This window comes from Eublepharis macularius, chromosome 13 (genome assembly GCF_028583425.1).
Source record: "Eublepharis macularius isolate TG4126 chromosome 13, MPM_Emac_v1.0, whole genome shotgun sequence".
Lineage (NCBI taxonomy): Eukaryota > Metazoa > Chordata > Lepidosauria > Squamata > Eublepharidae > Eublepharis > Eublepharis macularius.
In genome coordinates, this window is record NC_072802.1 from 65966914 (window position 1) to 65985563 (window position 18650).

An 18650-nucleotide genomic window follows, 5' to 3' on the forward strand; every position below is an offset into this window, starting at 1 on the left:
AAAAGGAACAATAAAAATCATATAACCAGAGCACAAAAAACAAGTCATAGAAACACATAGCATAAAAACAATAGAACTGAAAATGCCTTAGAAATAACAGGCAGCCAATCAAGGCAAACCAATGGTATTTGCCCTCGAAGGCAACTACAATGTTGGGACCAGACGAATGTGCCTGGGAGGCAGTTTCACAACTGTGGGGGCAACACAGAGAAGGCCCTGCATCCTACCCATCTAATCTCCGAAGGCGTCAAAGGATGGTCTCTGTAGCTGTGAGAGAGAATGATGCAGCCCTTCAGAAATATTTAGTCAGCTTTGCGGGTCTCTGACCTTTCTGCAGACGTCACCTTCACACTTTCAAGAGTATCACAGAAGCCATGAGGTCTAGTAGACTGAATTTATTTTTACATAAAAGTTACATTTTCTTTGGAATTTTGTATTTTGCACGCAACAGCACATTCTACATCTTCATTGTGTTCCCAATGAATCAGCTGCGCATGGAGCCCTGAATATCAGAAAACAATGCGTACTGCTTGGCTATAATTAACCAAAGCTGAAATATCCTGATCTAGAAACCACTTAAGCCTCCTCTACCCATTTTACCCATAACTGTATGCAGCAAGATGCATGAAAGCGGTGTGTTGCACATTATCAAGGAAATGCTGAAAGGTCTTGGGAGGCTCCTAGTTTTCACTGAAAGAGAAGTCTCTGCGCTGTGCATCTGTGTGAACTGCTGCACCGGGATTACCGTATCTCAACTAGGCTCCTCTGGGAGGAGAGGAGATGCTGTTGTGTCGAGGCTTTGCATCAGGAGTCAAGAAAGGACCCAAAGGTGGCTAATGCAGAGACACAATCCAATTGCCCACTGTTGGAAGAAACGGCTCACTTCATGGCCGTTTCCATACGTCTTCCCTGCCTGCAGAACATTGCGCGAAAGATCCAGAAGACACCGTCTTCTCGCGTGAAATCGTGCCAGGAAGACGCTGTTATCTGGGAGTTTTGCGCGATTTCGTGTAAAACTCCCGGATAACAGCATCTTCTTGGCGTGCTTTCACGCGAGAAGACGGTGTCTTCCGGGTCTTTTGCGCAATGTTCTGCAGGCAGGTAAGACATGTGGAAACGGCCCGTGTCTCCAATAAACACATGCTGAGAGCAGCAACTCACAGACACACCAAGAGCCAGCAGTGGGGTTCCTCTCAGAGTAGGCACCGGCTTTCCATCTTAGCTAAGAACAGTGCAATCCCAAGTAATGCAGATACTTAAAACAAAACATTCTAATTAAAAATGGGAAAGAGACACCAGTTCAGTGCATGACAAACTGTGTAATAATGTAAAAGACAAGAATTCTATTTACAAGATTTAAAAGGTTTTTTTTTCCAATAGAAAAAGCCTTTTCAGTACACAGCAGTCTCCTCTCTTAATGCTTGAGAACAGACTAAAATTACAGTTAGATTGAATACCATTATTCGTCTCTCACAAAAGGCATAGCACGTCAGATTTTACGCTTTTAATAAGAGCAATCAGAGTTGCTGCCTTCTCGGAGACGGATGAAGCTCTCTCTCTCCATCCCTGTTCTTCCCTTCCTCCCCGGAGCACAGGGTGGTACACCTGATTCTCCCTCCACCACACACACACGCTTTGTCCTCACATGACCTGATTTGGTAGGGACGGCTCAATCAGAGGACTTTTACCCTGCCCTTCCTCCCAAAGAACTCTGGGCACTATCCGGGGTAATTGTTCGCTCCCAATTTTATTTCCACAACAACCCTGTGAGATAGTGAGGCTGTGTGTGTGTGACTGGCCCAAAATAATCCACTCAGATGTCTCTACATGAGACATCTGATACATGAAGGACACGTGGCGGGAGATGAAATGTTAGCCGGGAAGGGTAGTTTAAAAAGACAGAGCTGGTGGCAGGGCAAAGGCATTGCTATACACTGGAGCTGTGTGAGGGGGCTGTGAAATGCCAGAAAGGAAACTTTAGCCCATTATAACCTCTCCAGGTCCATGCCTGGCTCTGGAAGGCAGCTCCAGCCCATTTCCATTCTTGCTGCCCTCTGGTTGTGATCCCACCCAGTTTTAGACTGGAGAGGTGAAATTGACAGAGCCTTCTGGGAGGCGAATACGCAATTAACGAACGCTTTGAGGAGCGATCTCTGCGGACTCTATCTTTTTAAACTACGCTTCCCGGCTAATATTGTGTCTCCCTACACTTGACGAACGATCACTGAGGTGTCTCAAGTAGAAAGACTTTCAGTTTCATAGCAGAATGGGGATGCAAATCCAAGTCTCCCTTCTCCTAGTTTGATACTCTAACCACTATATGACACAAGTTGTCTAAGAGGAGCCTAAATTCAGCTTCTTCCTCACATCGTTGATAGAGAGAGACCAAGAAGATTCTCACACCACGGGCAGGAGGGGGGGGTGTCTCCCGTACGGCAAACGTACTGGAAGTCTAGGGAGCCATCATACCTTCCCTTTACCCCCCCCCCCACATCTTCTCACTTAACGGTGCCAGCAGCATTGAGATGGCCAGGTGCAAGCTGTTGGGCAGTAGGAGGCGCAACGTCACGGGCGGCGCAGTAAACATCATTGTCTTTCTGGGCCAGATGCAATGTGCTGGTGTTCAACTTTAACATTTGCACAAAATGGAACCGACTCTAACCATTTTATCATCGCATCCCACCCTGTGGCCCAAGGCAGAGTGGGGATTCAACCGTCTCCTAGATATTAGTCCCTCACTCTCACCACGATACCATACTGGCTCTCCCGTGTTCTTGCAGCACCTCACTTTCCCCTGCTGATGTATCCTTCCTAAAATCTTTCTGTCTCCGCGTTTTTACTCTTCGCTTCCTAATAGCTTTGTCACCCCCATTCAAAGCTGGTATCAAACATGAGAAGATCAACCAACTAAAGCCATCCTGACAGTTCCAGATGCTTATTTTGCTGAAACATCTCCAAGGATGGGTAGCTGGCGAAACATTCCGGGGATATTACTTTCAAATATTAAAAATAAACACACTAGGGATTTAAATGCTTTCATTTTCATGGGATTCTTGAGCTGCGTGGTTTGGCTTCAGTTTGAAAAAGGCTTAATCATCCCACAAGCGTCAGTCAGCGGAGAAGCAGATGACCCTCCTTTAACACCCATGGAGGAAGGGAAACGATGCCTTTCTGATTCCACCTTTTTTCCAAGGAGCTCAGAAGGTATATGCCTTTCTTTCCCTATTTACCCTCAAAACAACCCTGCAAGGTAGGAGAGGCTGACTAAGGATCTTCTGGATCCTGGTCCAGCACTCGAAACACTACCCAGCACTGGCTTTTAAAAACAGCCTGTGCTGAGATAGCTCATATTCCACAACATCCAAAATTGAATTCTGCGAGTCTTGTAAGGAAATATGTAAAAGGGGGTGAACATTTCCATACATACTTATTATTCAAAGTGTTCTCTTTTATTGCAAGCCATATCACTAGTTCTAATTTATCCTGTGTGAATACTTTAACTTGAATTGTATTTATATGTGCATATTTTTATCAGCCCCAGCCTAAGCGAGTCCAACAAGCTGCTGTGCTTTATGGAGTATTTTACTGTGAATAAACACTTTCTCAGCAATTCACACAACAACCCCATTAGGTAGGCCAGTGCAATTGCCCCCATTTTGCTGAAGGAAGAGTGAAGCTAAGATAGAGGAGCTAGTTTGGTGTAGCGATTAAGACGGTGGGACTCTAATCTGGAGAACTGGGTTTGATTCCCCACTCCTCCACTTGAAGCCAGCTGGGTGACCTTGGTTCAGTCACAGCTCTCTTAGAGCTCTCTCAGCCCCACCCACCTCACAGGGTGTTTTGTTGTGGGGATAATAATAACATACTTTGTAAACTGCTCTGAGTGGGTGTTAAGTCATCCTGAAGGGTGGTATATAAATTGAATGTTTTTGTTGTTATTCCTAAGGTGAGTATATGGCAGGATGTTTGTGGCAGAAGCGAGATTTGAGCAAAGGATAAATACTGCCTCTCTAAACATTGAAGCTACTTTAGACAAGTTATGACGAACAGCTGTGATTAGAGTAATCCTCTGTGAATTTGATCATCTCCCTTTTAAAACTTTCTAATGGTCACTGCCACATCTCATGATAAGGAATTCAGTCAATTAAGTAGGGCACGAAGAAGTAATCTCCCCATGTCAGTCACAAACCCAAGCAGCTTTGTCAGGCGACCCCACATTTAAATTTTATGAATCCTCTTAGTATCCCCCTATACAATATTATCTTTGAATTGTTCTCATAGCAAACTTGACATCTGAGAACTTATCTGCAGGGCAAAAATCCCCAGAAGCACCCAGAGCCTCAATGGAGGGGATCTGCCTACCCAGGGAACTCTGTACTTTCACAGAACGACATCATAAATATAAAGGAAGACAAACCCCCCCCCAACCCCAATGAGCATGCCACATGTCCATTATTTTCCAAGAGGCACAGGATATTGAGATTAGTTATGAATCACTTTAAGAAAGAAACAGAGGGGGGAATGAAGGAAATTTACCTGCTCAAGCCCCTGGCAGATTTTGGGGTCCTACAGGGAGAAATATGGGATGGAAGAATATATGTCTCTAAATTATCCCCTCCTTTATCCTGATGAGGATTAAATATGCTCCCCTCCAAGGATAGAATGTACAGAGCAAGTGAGCATCAGTTAAAAGGAAAAATGGGGTGGCAGAGAGGACGATCCCACTCAAGCCCTTTAGAGTTTGAGGAGTTCTAGAAGGGAATGTTTGGATTTGGATTTTCAAACAGTTCCCTTCCCATAATTCTTCACACACACCTCGCTTGTCTAGTAGGTTTAGCAACAGGTTGGTGTTTGGTGTAGTGGTTAAGAGCAGCAGGACTCTAATCTGGAGAGCCGAGCTTGATTCTCCACTCCTCCACTTGAAGCCAGCTGAGTGACCTTGGGTCAGTCACAGCTCTCTCAGAGCTCTCTCAGCCCCACCCACCTCACAGGGTGTTTTGTTCTGAGGATAATAATGACATACTTTGTAAACCGCTCTGAGTGGGTGTTAAGTCATCCTGAAGGGTGGTATATAAATTGGATGTTATTGTTATTATTATTAACATCTTTGGCATCTGTGGTTTCACTAGCTGCTGTACCCATATCGTCACATCTATAAGGACTAGACAAAATAATCAAAGCCTACAGCCAAAGAAGGCTGAAGTCTGCACCCGGAGCCATCTGCTACAGTTTTCTGTTCCCCTGAGTGACCATGGCTTCCACAAAGCCCTACGCACATTGCAAAAGTGAAGGATTGTTTTATATGGCTTCCGGTTGTGGGCTGCCTTTGCAGCTAAACACTTCCAGGTTAAACCCCTTCAGAGTTGTACCCATTATATGTCTTTTTCGAGAACAACAGTACGCCATGCTGTGCAAAAAGCTCGAACTCGGCCCTGCTTGTGGTTGCCTCACAGCAGTAATCAGAAGTCCTCCAAAAACATTCAGCATTAATTCTACCTTCCTCGGTTTTGCTCTCAGAGACAAGTACGAGTCGTGATCCAAATTTGCGGGAAGAAAACTGCTCAAGAGCAGGTAAGCCGGTGCCAGTCACAGAAACGTTCCGTTGAAATTTTAATTACACGCACGCCGCTGGCATTTCATTTGGATGAAGACTTTCTCTTCCCTCCTTGTGCATTCAATTCCTCTAGACTGGTCGGCAATAGCATTAACACACACACACACCCAACTCCAATCCGGCGACAATACAGCTACAGTCTTGGACTCAGGGTTCAAGTGTGCTTTGGATGTTCTGCAGGTCAGGGGGCAAGATATTTCACACTGCAGCATGACCAAGTGCGACTGCCATTGCAAAGAACTCTTGGGGAGGGAGGGGGGGGTTCTTCGCATTGGAGAAGCAGAGAAGAAAAGGCTGTCCGTCTCTTTCCCTCTGAAACCCCCATTCTCAATTCTGCTTTTACAACACCCTGCCCCACTGAATTTCTGGACCCTCCGTGTTGCAAAAACGGGGCCATTCCCACACGGCTTACCTGAACCTGGAACGCTGCACAGCATGCCGAAAAAAACGGGAAGATCGCGTTTTCTCTCGCGAGTTTTGCGCGATGTTGCGCAACATTGCACAAAACTCGCGAGAGAAAACGCGATCTTCCGCGTATTTTTCGGCATGCTGCGCAGCCTTCCGGGTTCAGGTAAGCCGTGTGGGAACAGCCCAGGTCTGGGGAGAATAAGAGCAGCTTAAGGAAGCGGCCAAGTGAGAAGTTTTAAGTGAAAAGTGGCTGGAGAGGGAAAAGACTGGCTCCCTCATATGTCTTTTCTGGTGCAAATCTACTTGGTTCCTTCGTCAGTCGTACGTAGATGAGGTTCAGGCCAAGTGCAGCAATTTCCAAGCCAACAGACACTTCCTACATCCTGCGAGAGAACTGCTTGTGTGCTATACAAAACCAAGAAAACAAAAGACGGACCATCTCTTCCACAACCTGGTTCTGGATTGGTGGGGTGCGTTGTGTGTGTGTGGGTTTCCGTATTCCTTTAAGATGCAAACTTTTGCATCGCACACTCTGGGAAATATAAAGACTCGACTAATAAAGCATTAATCGATTTTAAGTGTCACCTGATGACATTCACACATTCAACTTGTGCACCTCAAATTCAAGAAGGAACATCACAGACTGGATCACTGTCTTTTGGGCTTTACTTGTACAGTCTCGTTTCAGGTAGGACTCAAATCCTGATGTCGTACTGCCTAATAGTTCACAAACTTGTTGAAATGAGAAGGTCTAACTTTTGAGACATACTGTTATAATGCCATATGTCTGGGCTCGGCTTGTACTCTGTTGCTGGCACAAGCCCAGAAGAAGAAGAGTTGGTTTTATACCCCACCGTTCACTACCCTAAAGAGTCTTGGAGTGGTTTACAATCACCTTTCCTTCCTCTCCCCACAACAGACACTCTGTGAAGCAGGTGAGGCTGAGAGAGCTCTGACAGAGCTGTGACTGACCCAATGTCACCCAGCTGACTTCAAACAGAGGAGTGGGGAATCAGACTTGACTCTACAGATTAGAGTCCTGCTGCTCTTAACCACTACACCAAACTAGTCGAAGAAGTGACTGTCCCCAGCCACCAGCAACAAAGCCCCAAGAAACAAGGGCTATGTGCTATGCCCATTACCTCCTGCACCAGCACTGGGTGGGGTCATGCCCTTGGGAATGGGTGGGGCTGCAGGACTGTCATGCCTCAGATGGGGTGAGCCACCATATGCTGCCACCACTCTGAGATTTAGGGTCCCTTGGCAAGGCCCTGAGTACCCTCCCAACCCTTCTGACCTCCATAGCTTGGCCAATAAACAGGCTTGAGAACACAGCAGAGTAACAACAAACAAAAGGGTTTATTTACAAGGTCAGTTAATATCAAACAAATAAGCAAGAAGCAAGGTGCATTAGCAACAATAAATGGGTGAAAGCAAAATAAACCAAAGGCTCCAGCACGAATGAACTCCCTGTCCCTCTGTCTGCCAGGCCTGCCTTCTCACCCTCCCTGGATGAGGGCCTCTCCCCCTAGCAGAAGCCTCCCCTGGCCTGCTCCCTGGGAGGAAGAACACAGGCTTTTTTCCCCCCTCTCAGGCTTATATAGCACTAGCCCCCTGTGTTCTGATTGGCCAAAAAGGGCACCAAAACGGCCCAGGGGCTCCTGGGAATTGTAGGGAGGCCCACTCCCACTGTTAACAGGCTTCTGAGGCCTTGCTGGGCCTTCCTGGCACAGCCAGATCATGACAGGGACAAAGCAGGGGAAGAAGAAAGGCTACAGCAGCTCTATACTCCTTTTCCTGCTGTTGGGAGGAAGAGGGCTCACAGCCTACATGCAACCCACCTGTAGGAGAATTGGGACCTCCTTTCAAGTCACAGCCCACCAATTGAGAACCACAGGTACGGGTCCTTCAGGAAACGCAGCTCCACCGCATAAATGACCCTCAAATGTATTTGTGGGCAGCCAAGGTCATCCAGCACAAGGCTCCAGCAACAACAAGCATATAGATACAAGCCACATAAATAAAACCATTAATATTGCCATGATCGTAAAAGCTAAAAGGGGTATTATCTCACTGGATGGCTCCACAAGAAGTTGTATCAAATGATCTCCGCAACACAGGACGGCAACTCAATTAACACACTTATTCCCCGTCTTCTCGGCAGCCCGAGCAAACAAAGCCTTCTTGTGGATGGGGAAATTGATCTGAGTCAGATACCGAAAGCAGACGTGCCGAACAGCTGGGAGCCATTTTAGTCCAGTAAAATATCTCCAAGATAAAACATTCTGGCGGGGTCCTTCTATAATGGGCAGTAAAGAACATAGCTGGACTGGAATGTCACGTTGTGAAGCCGCATTTACACTGCCGAAGGAATGCATTCTAGCTATCTAACGCATGGCTTTGAAGTATCACAAACTCTTTTCGAACATCCTCCGACATTTACACAACGGGTAATTCCCTGGTAACCATACGGGTCAAAACCAAGCATTGCTTGGACTTTGAGGCTGTGGATGGAGCAACATTTGTAGAGGTATCACTTGCACTGTGTAATCCAGAATATAAATAAATAAATGATGATGATCCACCGCCCACCCTCGGACTTCTTTCCTTTCTCCTTTCCTATTTGAGACAATTAGGAGAACTTCAAACCTAGCTCAGGAGGCCCACTCTTCATAATCAATTACTCATGTTCTTGTAAACTCCAGGATAATTACTGCAATGTGGGGCTGTTCCGGAGAACCCTTTGGAAATTTCAATGCCTTCATTAGGCAGGCCTCATATTCTGACGTGAAAAAGCCCGATATGATTATATTATATTTCAAGATCTACATTGGCTATTGGTATGTTTCTCAGCACAGTTTGACCTTGAAAGACCAAAGCAGCTTGGAATCAAGGTAGCTGAGCCCCTCCTACATCAACTTGCCCAAGTTTTGCCCGAGCACCTTGCCTTAATGAGTTAGGCCATTGATCCTCTGACTGGCAGGTTCTCAAGCACGCACACACACACACAATTCTCAACACTAGATCACTGAGATCCATATTTTAAAACCAGGAACTGACCCTGGAACCATCTCAATGCAAAGCAGGTGTTCTATCACCAAATCTACAATCTCTTCCTCCTCTGTAGAAGTCCCATTGCCCACACCTTTCAAGATAAAACTGATGGTGACTAGAGAGATCTACCTTCTCAGTAGGAGGTTCATTTCTGGGTGCCCACCCATTTTTGGATAACCGGAGAAAGGGCCTATACAGTAGCGGTTCCTTGTTTATGAAAGATCTATCCCAGACTGATGCAGAAGATGCCTAACACCGCTGTCGTTTGATTGTCAAGACAAGGGCTTGGTGAATATGTCTTCCTTGAATCTTAACTGCTGTTCTCCTGACAGTTCACGGTTGTCTGGGCAGAACTGGCATCACAGTGGCAGCACTGTGTCTCCTCCTCCTCCAGCCCTTGCAAAGTTGAGCAAACTATGTCCAAAACACACATGATGATACGCTCATAATTTCTCCACTCTTTTGCCACATCAACTCGGGCATTTCCCGGGTTGCAGCATCACATAACAGCTGAACTGTTCTTTTGAACCATGGGGGAACTAATTAAAAACCTGATTCAGGGATGCTGTTTTCAGCAGGAGCCCTGCGTCCTCTACCCCAGGCATCCTGGATCCTAATGTGGTTTATTAGCTTGCATTAAAATGTGTATTCTTTCAACAGCTTATCCTGTTTCCACCGAAAAGCAGGATTTGATTTTCCCTGGACATAATCCTCCCCTGGGCTTTGAAAATATAATCAGAACATTGAGAATAATTCCTTAAGACCTGCCTATAGAACACTTTTGATTTTTTAAAAAAATTATAAGTGCAAAAACAAAAACACAAGAAGCATCTCTTTAAAAGGGCTTTGCAAAAGCATTCACTTAATGCAACCCCAGCGTGCGTGCCAAGGAATAAAAAGCCCGACTGTTTGAGAAATCACCGATAAACTCTTACAAAATGCTCCTTGCAGATCGTTAATCTTACCACAGGCCTACAGGCCTCTTACGCAACTTAGGAATATCAAAGAGAAACTTGCTGGAAGTAAGGAGGCTACTGGGAGAGATTCTCTTATCTTAAGCGACTTGTATTATTTTTCTGGCCTGTTCATTCACAGAAAGAAAATGCAGTCATTTCGTCCTATCTGAATCATTACACGGCTGCTTGCTTTACAGAGTTCTCTGATAAGAGGACAGCCAGAGCATCTCAGAACCTGAGACTGGCTTCGGGCATCACACATGAGCACTGGCAGCTGCCTGCACACCATCACTGCAACATTTGGTTGGCGCCAAAACCAGAAGTCTTGTGTCAAGATCATCCTCCATAAAAACGGGCCACAAAGAACGCAGGGCTGCCAGTGAAAACAGTGGCAATGAGTCAAACACCATCCCCCATATACCCACATCCCATCATTATTACAACGTGCATTTCCACATCCCTGCACAGCAACATCAGCTGGTATCAACAGGGCCCTGGAAGGGGCATCCTAGACAGTGGTAGCTCAAGGCATTTAGCCATCTGAGGTCACGCCCACCATGCCCATCTCCTTGCCACCCCCAATCTTCCTCTCCTGCTCCTACGGAGACAATCAGAGGAGCTAACGCTTCCTGCCTCTTTGCATCCCACTCAAGCCGATGCAAAACGGCACACCAAACCACACATGGCCTGTATAGCTTCCTGAACTCTCACAAGATCCCTTCGTCCCACAAGAGTTCAGTCATCATATTATGGAAGGGGAAACTTGACTTGTGCCTGCCATTTTCAGCAGCAACGCTATGCTCTTTGTAACATGTGTTCTTGCCCTTAAAATCGAAACAGGGACATGCACATCTAGGCCCTGAGCAACCAATGGCTGTGGAGAAGAAATGGAACTGTGCATTCAGAGGATTTTGTCTTCCAAAATCACACTGGGAGACTCATGCATACATGTAGGTTTAGGTCATGCTCCTTTGCTCCACTATAGTGGCCTTTTGGGCTACAGGGGATTCCAAGTTTGAAGCATTTTTCAGATTTTCATGATCCTGTAATTTGGAATCAACTGACTGTTAACAGATTCTGGTAGACACTCACCTGACTCGTGAACCCTGGAAGAACAGCCTCCAATGCTCACAAAGGACTGCTGGGTTTGTATGGGAGCTGGTGGCCCTTTAACTACCCTAAGCACAGACTATTTTAAAAAAGTCAAAAGCCTGTGCCCACCAGATAGAGGACTCGTCACACAGTGGGCCAATTAGCAACCTGCTATGTTCCGATTCGCCTTTCGTAACTATAAAACTATGTGATATCTTATTTAGGATGCTGCTGGTAAAGAAGCACAACTGCTTCACACACAATCAGGTCTGCTTGCAGCAACGCCGGGAGCGTAACCCCGAACCCGCAGTACTGCTTACGGCTATTTTCTTTTCGGGCCGTTCGTTCCAGCAGCGTTGCAGAGGGTTTGAGAGGGACACGCAGAGCCTCAAACGTTCAGACCTCCATGTCCAGATCTCTCTTCTTCAGAAGCCAAGCCGATGCAAGAACCGGATGGCAGGGGTGACAACACCTCTCTGATCCAGCTTTCTGTTCTTCTTTGAACCGCACCGAGCCTTTCATTCGCCTTGAAAACCCTCCCTTTCATCTCGCTTCTAAACATTTCAAAGTGTTAAACTGATCACCTACAAAAAGCAAAACCAGAGCTTCTCGCGGAGATCTCAGCCTCTGCGTGAGACAGTTGTTTCATGTTCTCGTGTTTTGGATCTTGGAAGACATTTTCCAACACTGAAACAAGCCTTTGATCGCTTTCGGTAAGGATTCGAAAAAAAACCCCCTCAAAACTCACTTACACATTGGGAGAAAAGAAGTCAAACTTTGGCAGACTGTCTCTGTCCTTTCTGGTTTTGCAGGTGTAAGTCACTTGTAACGTCGCACAGACAGGAGAGAGGAAAGGGCTGTCAGTTTCTCTGTAAGCGTTGCTGGAATTGTTGTCTCTTTTAAGACACGACGAGATGCCATTTGGGAATCAATTCCTCACTACTTTTTAACTTTTAAATGTGGTCCATGCGGGGTTCCGATTTGGGACTGTGAGGGAAAGCTGTTTTTATTCTGTTCCTTGTGCCATTTTCACAATCGGGATCTTCTCCAGAGCTGTTAGCTGCCCCCACCAGGTGGCAGCTGGGTAAGAATTCAGACTACAGCAACAACATATTAATTATAACATGTGCTTATATACCGCTGTTCTGGACAGATTAGTGCAGAGCAGTGCACAAAGTCAGTGTTATTATTATCCCCACAATACAGCTGGGGCTGAGAGGAGTGGCTTCCCAAGATCACATGCAGAGCTCATGGCAGTAGTGGAGGTCAAACAAGCAGAGTGCTGATTCGCAGCCCAACCACTCACGGTGCTAAAATAACTGCTTATATACCGCCCTTCTGGACAGATTAATGCCACTCAGAGCAGTGCACAAAGTCAGTGTTATTATTATCCCCACAATACAGCTGGGGCTGAGAGGAGTGTCTTCTCCTAGGCCACCTGCAGAGCTCATGGCAGTAGTAAGAGTAAAACCAGCAGAATGCTGGTTTGCAACCCAACCACCTAACCACTGCGCTACAGCATAGTTTCCTGCATACTGTGATCTGAATTGGGGCCCCGTGCAAAAGATTAAAGCTACAAATATCGGAACGATTTGCAATCTGGTTAGAGAGAGATTGGAGTTGCCGGGATTGGTACTAGTTTGAGGTGTTTGCCCTGAATTTAGGATTTTTCTGAACTTCCTTGGGAGAGGCCTGCCTTTGCACTGCTTGGAAATGTCAGTGTGAATGGCCAATAAAAGACTGAATCACTTGCTTTATCATTTCAAACTTCAAAGTGGCCTTTGGCTGTCCTAGGACAGTTATCAGATTTGTGGATACAGCCCATCTGGCCTCCCTAATGCCAAAGTCAGATTTCTTCATGTTGTTCATCACAGCAAAATATATGGTAAGGTGTGAAAGGGTGGGGGGAATCTTCCCTGAACATCGCCCCTCCCAACTGCCCAGCATTTTTCACAAAAGGCTAGAAAAACGGCTGGATAGAAGTGGAAGGGGGAGTCAGTGCATAAATGTTGAAATGCACAGCTTTGGCTCCATTTCTAAGAGCTGAACAACGCAATCAGTAGCTCAAGTGGGACTTCTTGTTGGACTGTATCACTTCATCCTGCACCTCTTGTTGGACTATGCTTGTGAATTTCAATGGCTTCCCTGTGCAGTCTGACAAAGTAGTTGGAAGTGTTGTCCAGTATTTTGGTGTCCTGGAATAAGATACTGTGCCCTGTTTGAGTTAGGCTATGTTCAGCCACTGCTGATTTTTCAGGTTGTCCAAGCCTGCAGTGTCTTTCATGTTCTTTTATTCTTGTCTGGATGCTACGCTTTGTGGTCCCGATGTACACTTGTCCACAGCTGCAGGGTATACGGTATACTCCTGCAGAGGTGAGGGGGTCTCTACTGTCTTTTGCTGATCGTAGCATCTGTTGTATTTTTCAGGTGGGTCTGAATACTGCTTGAAGGTTATGCTTTTTCATAAGCAAAACTTCAACAGGAAAGAAGAAACCTTAAGAATGAACAGAGCATGGTTTCCAGTTCTGAAAAACACCAGGCTAACAAAACACTCCACACCCGACAATAGCCCTGCAGAGAAGATTAGCACATCAAGCACCAATCCATATGCAAAAGAACCTCCTCAGGATACAGTGAAGCCTCCCTCCATTAGCATTCCACACCCTGGGAAACTCTTACAGGATGACTCAGCTCAACCCCACCCCTCCTGAGTAGATATAAATGACCTGCCAACACCTTTTCCACACTGTGACACTGAGAGATCTCTATCTTTTGGTGCTACACCTCTGAAGATGCCAGCCACAGCTGCTGGTGAAACGTCAGGAACTACAATGCCAAGACCACGGCAATACAGCCCGGAAAACCCACAACAACCATCAGTGTTATTATCATCTTCACAATAAAGCTGGGGACCTGGGGGGCTGAGAAGAGTGGCTTCCCCAAGGCCGCTTGAAGAGTTCTAACAGTTGTGGGATTCGAACTAGCAGAGATTAGAGCCACACTCCGAGCAGTGAACAAAGTCTATGTTATTATTACCCCCACACTGCAGCTGTGGCTGAGAGGAGTGGCTTCCCCAAGGCTACTTGCACAGCTCATGGCAGTAGTGGGAGTCAAACCAGCAGAGTGCCGATTCCCAACCCAACCACTCACTGTGCTAAAATAACTGCTCTTCTAGACAGATTAGTGCCCCACTCAGACTAATGAACAGACAGTGTTGTTATTATCCCCATAACAGAACTGGGGAGCTGGGACTGAGAGGAGTGGCTTTCCCAAGGCCACCTGCAGAGCTCATGGCAGTAGTGCAATTCGAACCAGCAGAGTTCTGACTTGCAGTCCAACCACTTAACCACTATGTCACCAAGAATGATCTTGCCAAAACTGGAGCTTGGAGTTGCTGTCAAGATGTAGAAGTATATGAAATGAATGTTGGAAATCCATGAAGGAGCATTCCAATGTTCAGTACCCCCACTCGATGTGGTACAGTCCCACAAGAGGCATGTCAGCCAATGCCACTGCTTGCCAGTTTTGTCTTCAAGTTATCTGGCAGGCCTATATACAGGGCTTTTTTTCAGCTGGAACGTGGTGGAACAGAGTTCTGGAACCGCTTGAAAATGGTCACATGGCTGGTGGCCCCACCCATGTGGGGCAGAGGGCAATCTAATGGTCACATGGCTGGCGGCCCCTCCACGGTACAGAGGACAATCTAAACACCCCTCTGTCTGGAGATCAGGGGGCGGGGCCACCAGCCATGTGACCATTTTCTCCGAGGGCAACCCACTGAGTTCCACCACCTCTTTTCCCAGAAAAAAAGCCCTGCCTATATATATTTTCCCCATTTCTTTCCTTCTACGCACCAGCACACGTATACATTGGAATCAAACAGCCTCCGCTACATGCATTCATGAAAGCTCTTTCTTCTCGCCATCCATCTGTCGGCAGCGCCTTTAATCACAAAACAGCCAGATACGGGATCCAATCAGTGCTGGGGCAACGCTCCCCAGTGACAAATAATTTGGCTTCTGAAAATTATCCATCTTTTCGGGACTGCGCCCGCCTGTTATGATTTAGTGGGAACGAAATAACCTCACAATGCTCAATTTAAGAATCGGATGCTGGTTCTGAATAATGACAGACATTTACTGACGTGATAAAGCAATTGAATACCGGCGGTTCATTTGTAACAGAGGACAGGCCGTGCTCTTGGAGTTTGGATTGATGAGCGAGCGGGTGAAGAATTATTTTTAAAAAATCCCTCCTTAGAGCGAAATACTAAGAATTTGTATTCCTCCCTCCCCACTCCCCTTGAGTGGGAAAGGAGCATTCACTGCTGCAATGTTGTTAAAGGCAAGAAGGGCTTTTCAGATTTGGAGACTAAAATCTGGCATCGGGGCCTCTTGATCTATTCAAGCTGTTTGTGTGTTTGAGTGTTGGAAGCAACTGGGAGGAAGAGCTGGCTAGAAGCAGCCAGCGGGGCAGGGGAGAGAGTTTAATTCCAGTTGGGGCTGCGACACAGGGGCCTAACTTACTCTCCCCTGCCCGTTTAATTTGCTTGATTTCAATTGCCCTGCCCTCCTGGGCCCAACACACACATTTACCACTGTTTCCTTAAGAAGCAAACCCACAGGCTTCATTCCCATCATGCAATCAGAAAAATGATCCTGGCAGGGTAAAAAAAAAAACCCTTGTCAGCCAACACATTTAACCTTTCCCAGTGTACCACACAACCAACAGATGCACATTGTTCTAAACCAGGGATTGCCCAGTGCTGTTTTTCCAGGCATCCCTGCTGTCTTGAGGATAAAACCGCGAATGTCATGAATGGGACAAGAAAAGAAAAAAAGAAGAGGCATTTGTGCCACTCTCTACCAGCTGCCTAAAAAAAGCACCCAGGCTGGCACATCAGAGCCATGCTCCTCTAGGTTGTAGCTTGCTTATGCATCTAGGCTTGGAGCCTCCCTGTGGCTATGCAAAAGCCAAACTCGCCCCCTTTTCTGATTGTTTATTTACTTCATTTAAATCCCACTTTCTCCCCAATGGAGACTCAAAGAAGCTTACATCATTCTTCTCTCCTCCCTTTTATCCTCGCAACAACCCTGTGAGGTAGGCTAGGCTGAGAGCAGGGCTCATTTCGAGGGGGAACGCGCTGGAACACAGTTCCGGCAGTTCCCCAAAGAGGTCACGTGTCAGGTGGCCATTTTGGGCTTGTTTCAGCCTGGATTGGGGCCAAAACAGCCCGGACTGGGCCTCTGATGGGTGGTGGATCACTGTCCTGTTCAGCAGCGGCCCGATCCTGACCATTTTGGGCCCCTTTTCAGCCACTTTCAGCCCCCTTTTGCCATTTTGAGCCCAATTTCAGCCCTGAATGGCCAGGATTGGGTCCAAAGCAGCCAGGATAGGTGATGTCAGGGGGCGTGGCATATGCAAATCAGTTATGTAAATGACACGTTCCTGGTGGTGTCAAGGGGCGTGGCATATGCTAATGATGTATGCTAATGATTTATGCTAAAGAGTTCCTCCAGCTCTTTTTCTACAAAATGACCCCTGGCTGAGAGTATGTGACTAGCCCAAGGTCAGCTGGCAAGCTTCCATGCCAAAGTGGGGATTCGAACGTGAGTCTCTGCCGGGATTTGCAAGTGTCGTCCCTGTGTGTCACGAAAGGGATAAGCTGAAGTTTTTGTATGCTAATGATAGCAAGTTTAGCATAGAGCTAATTAGGTGTAGAGTAGATTCTTTCTACCAAAGGAAGGAAGGTTTTATTCTTAATGAGATGACCCTAAGATTGACTCTTGGCTAATCGATATATTGGAAACAGTCTATGCAATCCTGCACATATGCAAGGAACCACACAGAGAGAAAACAAAGAACGGGGGCTGTCAAAAGGGAACAAAGAAAAAAGATGGAGCATATCAGAATTAGTAGAAAAGAGCAAGAGTCCAGTGGCACCCATAAGACTAACAAAATTTGTGGTAGGTATGAGCTTTCGTAAATCACAGCTCACTTCATATATCTTAAGAAGTGAGCTGTAACTCACGAAAGCTCATACCCTACTACAAATTTTTTTAGTCTTATAGGTGCTACTGGACTCTTGCTCTTTTCTATCTGAAGAAGTGAGCTGTGACTCAGGAAAGCTCATACCTTACCACTAATTTTATTAGTCTTATCGGCGCTACTGAACTTTTGTTCTTTTCTATTGCTACAGACAGACTAACACGGCTACCCATCCTGACATACCCGAATTAGACAGTCGCTGTTTTCTTTTTCATGTAACCCTTTCCCCCAATTTTTGAAATAAACTTTTCTTAGAAGCTAAACACACACGTGTCTACGCTGCATTATTCCGCTGTGCTTTATTTTACTCGGCTAAAACCCCAACAGTCTCCCATTTTCCTAGTCCAACCACAACACTACACTTTGGAAACTGAAACTATATAACATCGCTTCTCAAAAGCAACAAGCCGATCTGAGTCGTCCCCCTGCCCCATCTCCTTGATGCAGGAGAGGCTTCAGAACAGCCCAGGAGGTATCATCTTTGCGCCTGCCGATAGCGTCCATTCGGAAGCAGCTGCCTCCATCGTAGGAAGAGGCCTTGCTTGGAGCCTGCTGATATTTTGTGACGGGTCCCACTTCTGGGGCAGCCAGTTTGGCGAGAAGCCTCCCGGCCCCTGCTTAAAATTCCAGGAGTGCACCCAGGTTGGGGACCTTTGATCCACCTCTCACAGATGTGGTCTACAGATTAAACCAACTTTGATTGAACTGCATTGAGTTTTTGAAGCATCAATTCATTTATGGATTCTTTTTAAAGGGATACCTTATTTCCCAGTTAAGGTTTCTTTTTTACTACGGGCCAGAAGATTGGCACAAGTTTCTCCCTCTTTCCCGACATGATTGTTGTTTTGATTTCAAGGGAGGAAAATCAATTTTCCTTCTGCTGGAAAGTATAACAAATTGTACTCTGTTTAGCGTTCGGATGGGGCTGTCAAAAGGAGCCAGTGCTATGCTTCTAAAAGGAGGCAGTTATGGGCATTAATTATGAAAACTCATAAAAGGGCAGTTTTAAATAGAAGCATGTAAGATAATTCAGAGCTGGGCGTTCAATTCATCCCACCAGCTTGGCTGCCGTAAAAGGATACAGTGGCTTGAGTGCAGCTAAGCCACAATTCGTGGCGCTTGGACCCCTCTGCAGCCACGTTGGGATGAAGCTGCTTATCCGCTGCCATCCAGAATTGACATATAATTTGGTGTCACCAAGAGACCTACAGCAGATTTCAGCAACAAAAGGTACATTTGCAGATCATCACAAAACTTCATGAGGACCTGAGTCAGATCCGGACTAACGTTTCTGCTCACACGAAACAGAGTGTTCCCGGCACAGCTCCACGGTTTGACTCTTTGGCCGTTTCCAGACGGCTTACCTGGCTCCGGAACGTTGCACCGTCTTGCGGGGAAAACGCGAAATATCGCGTTTTCTCGCGCGAGTTTTGCGCGACGTCGCATGACGTTGCGCAAAACTCGCGCAAGAAAACGCG

General features: G+C 46.4%; 1 protein-coding gene across 1 annotated transcript in view; it reads right to left on the reverse strand.

The window, feature by feature from the left end:
- Positions 1 to 18650, reverse strand: part of GLT1D1 (glycosyltransferase 1 domain containing 1) — a 67556-nt gene that overhangs the window by 32035 nt on the left and 16871 nt on the right. The window lies entirely within an intron of this gene.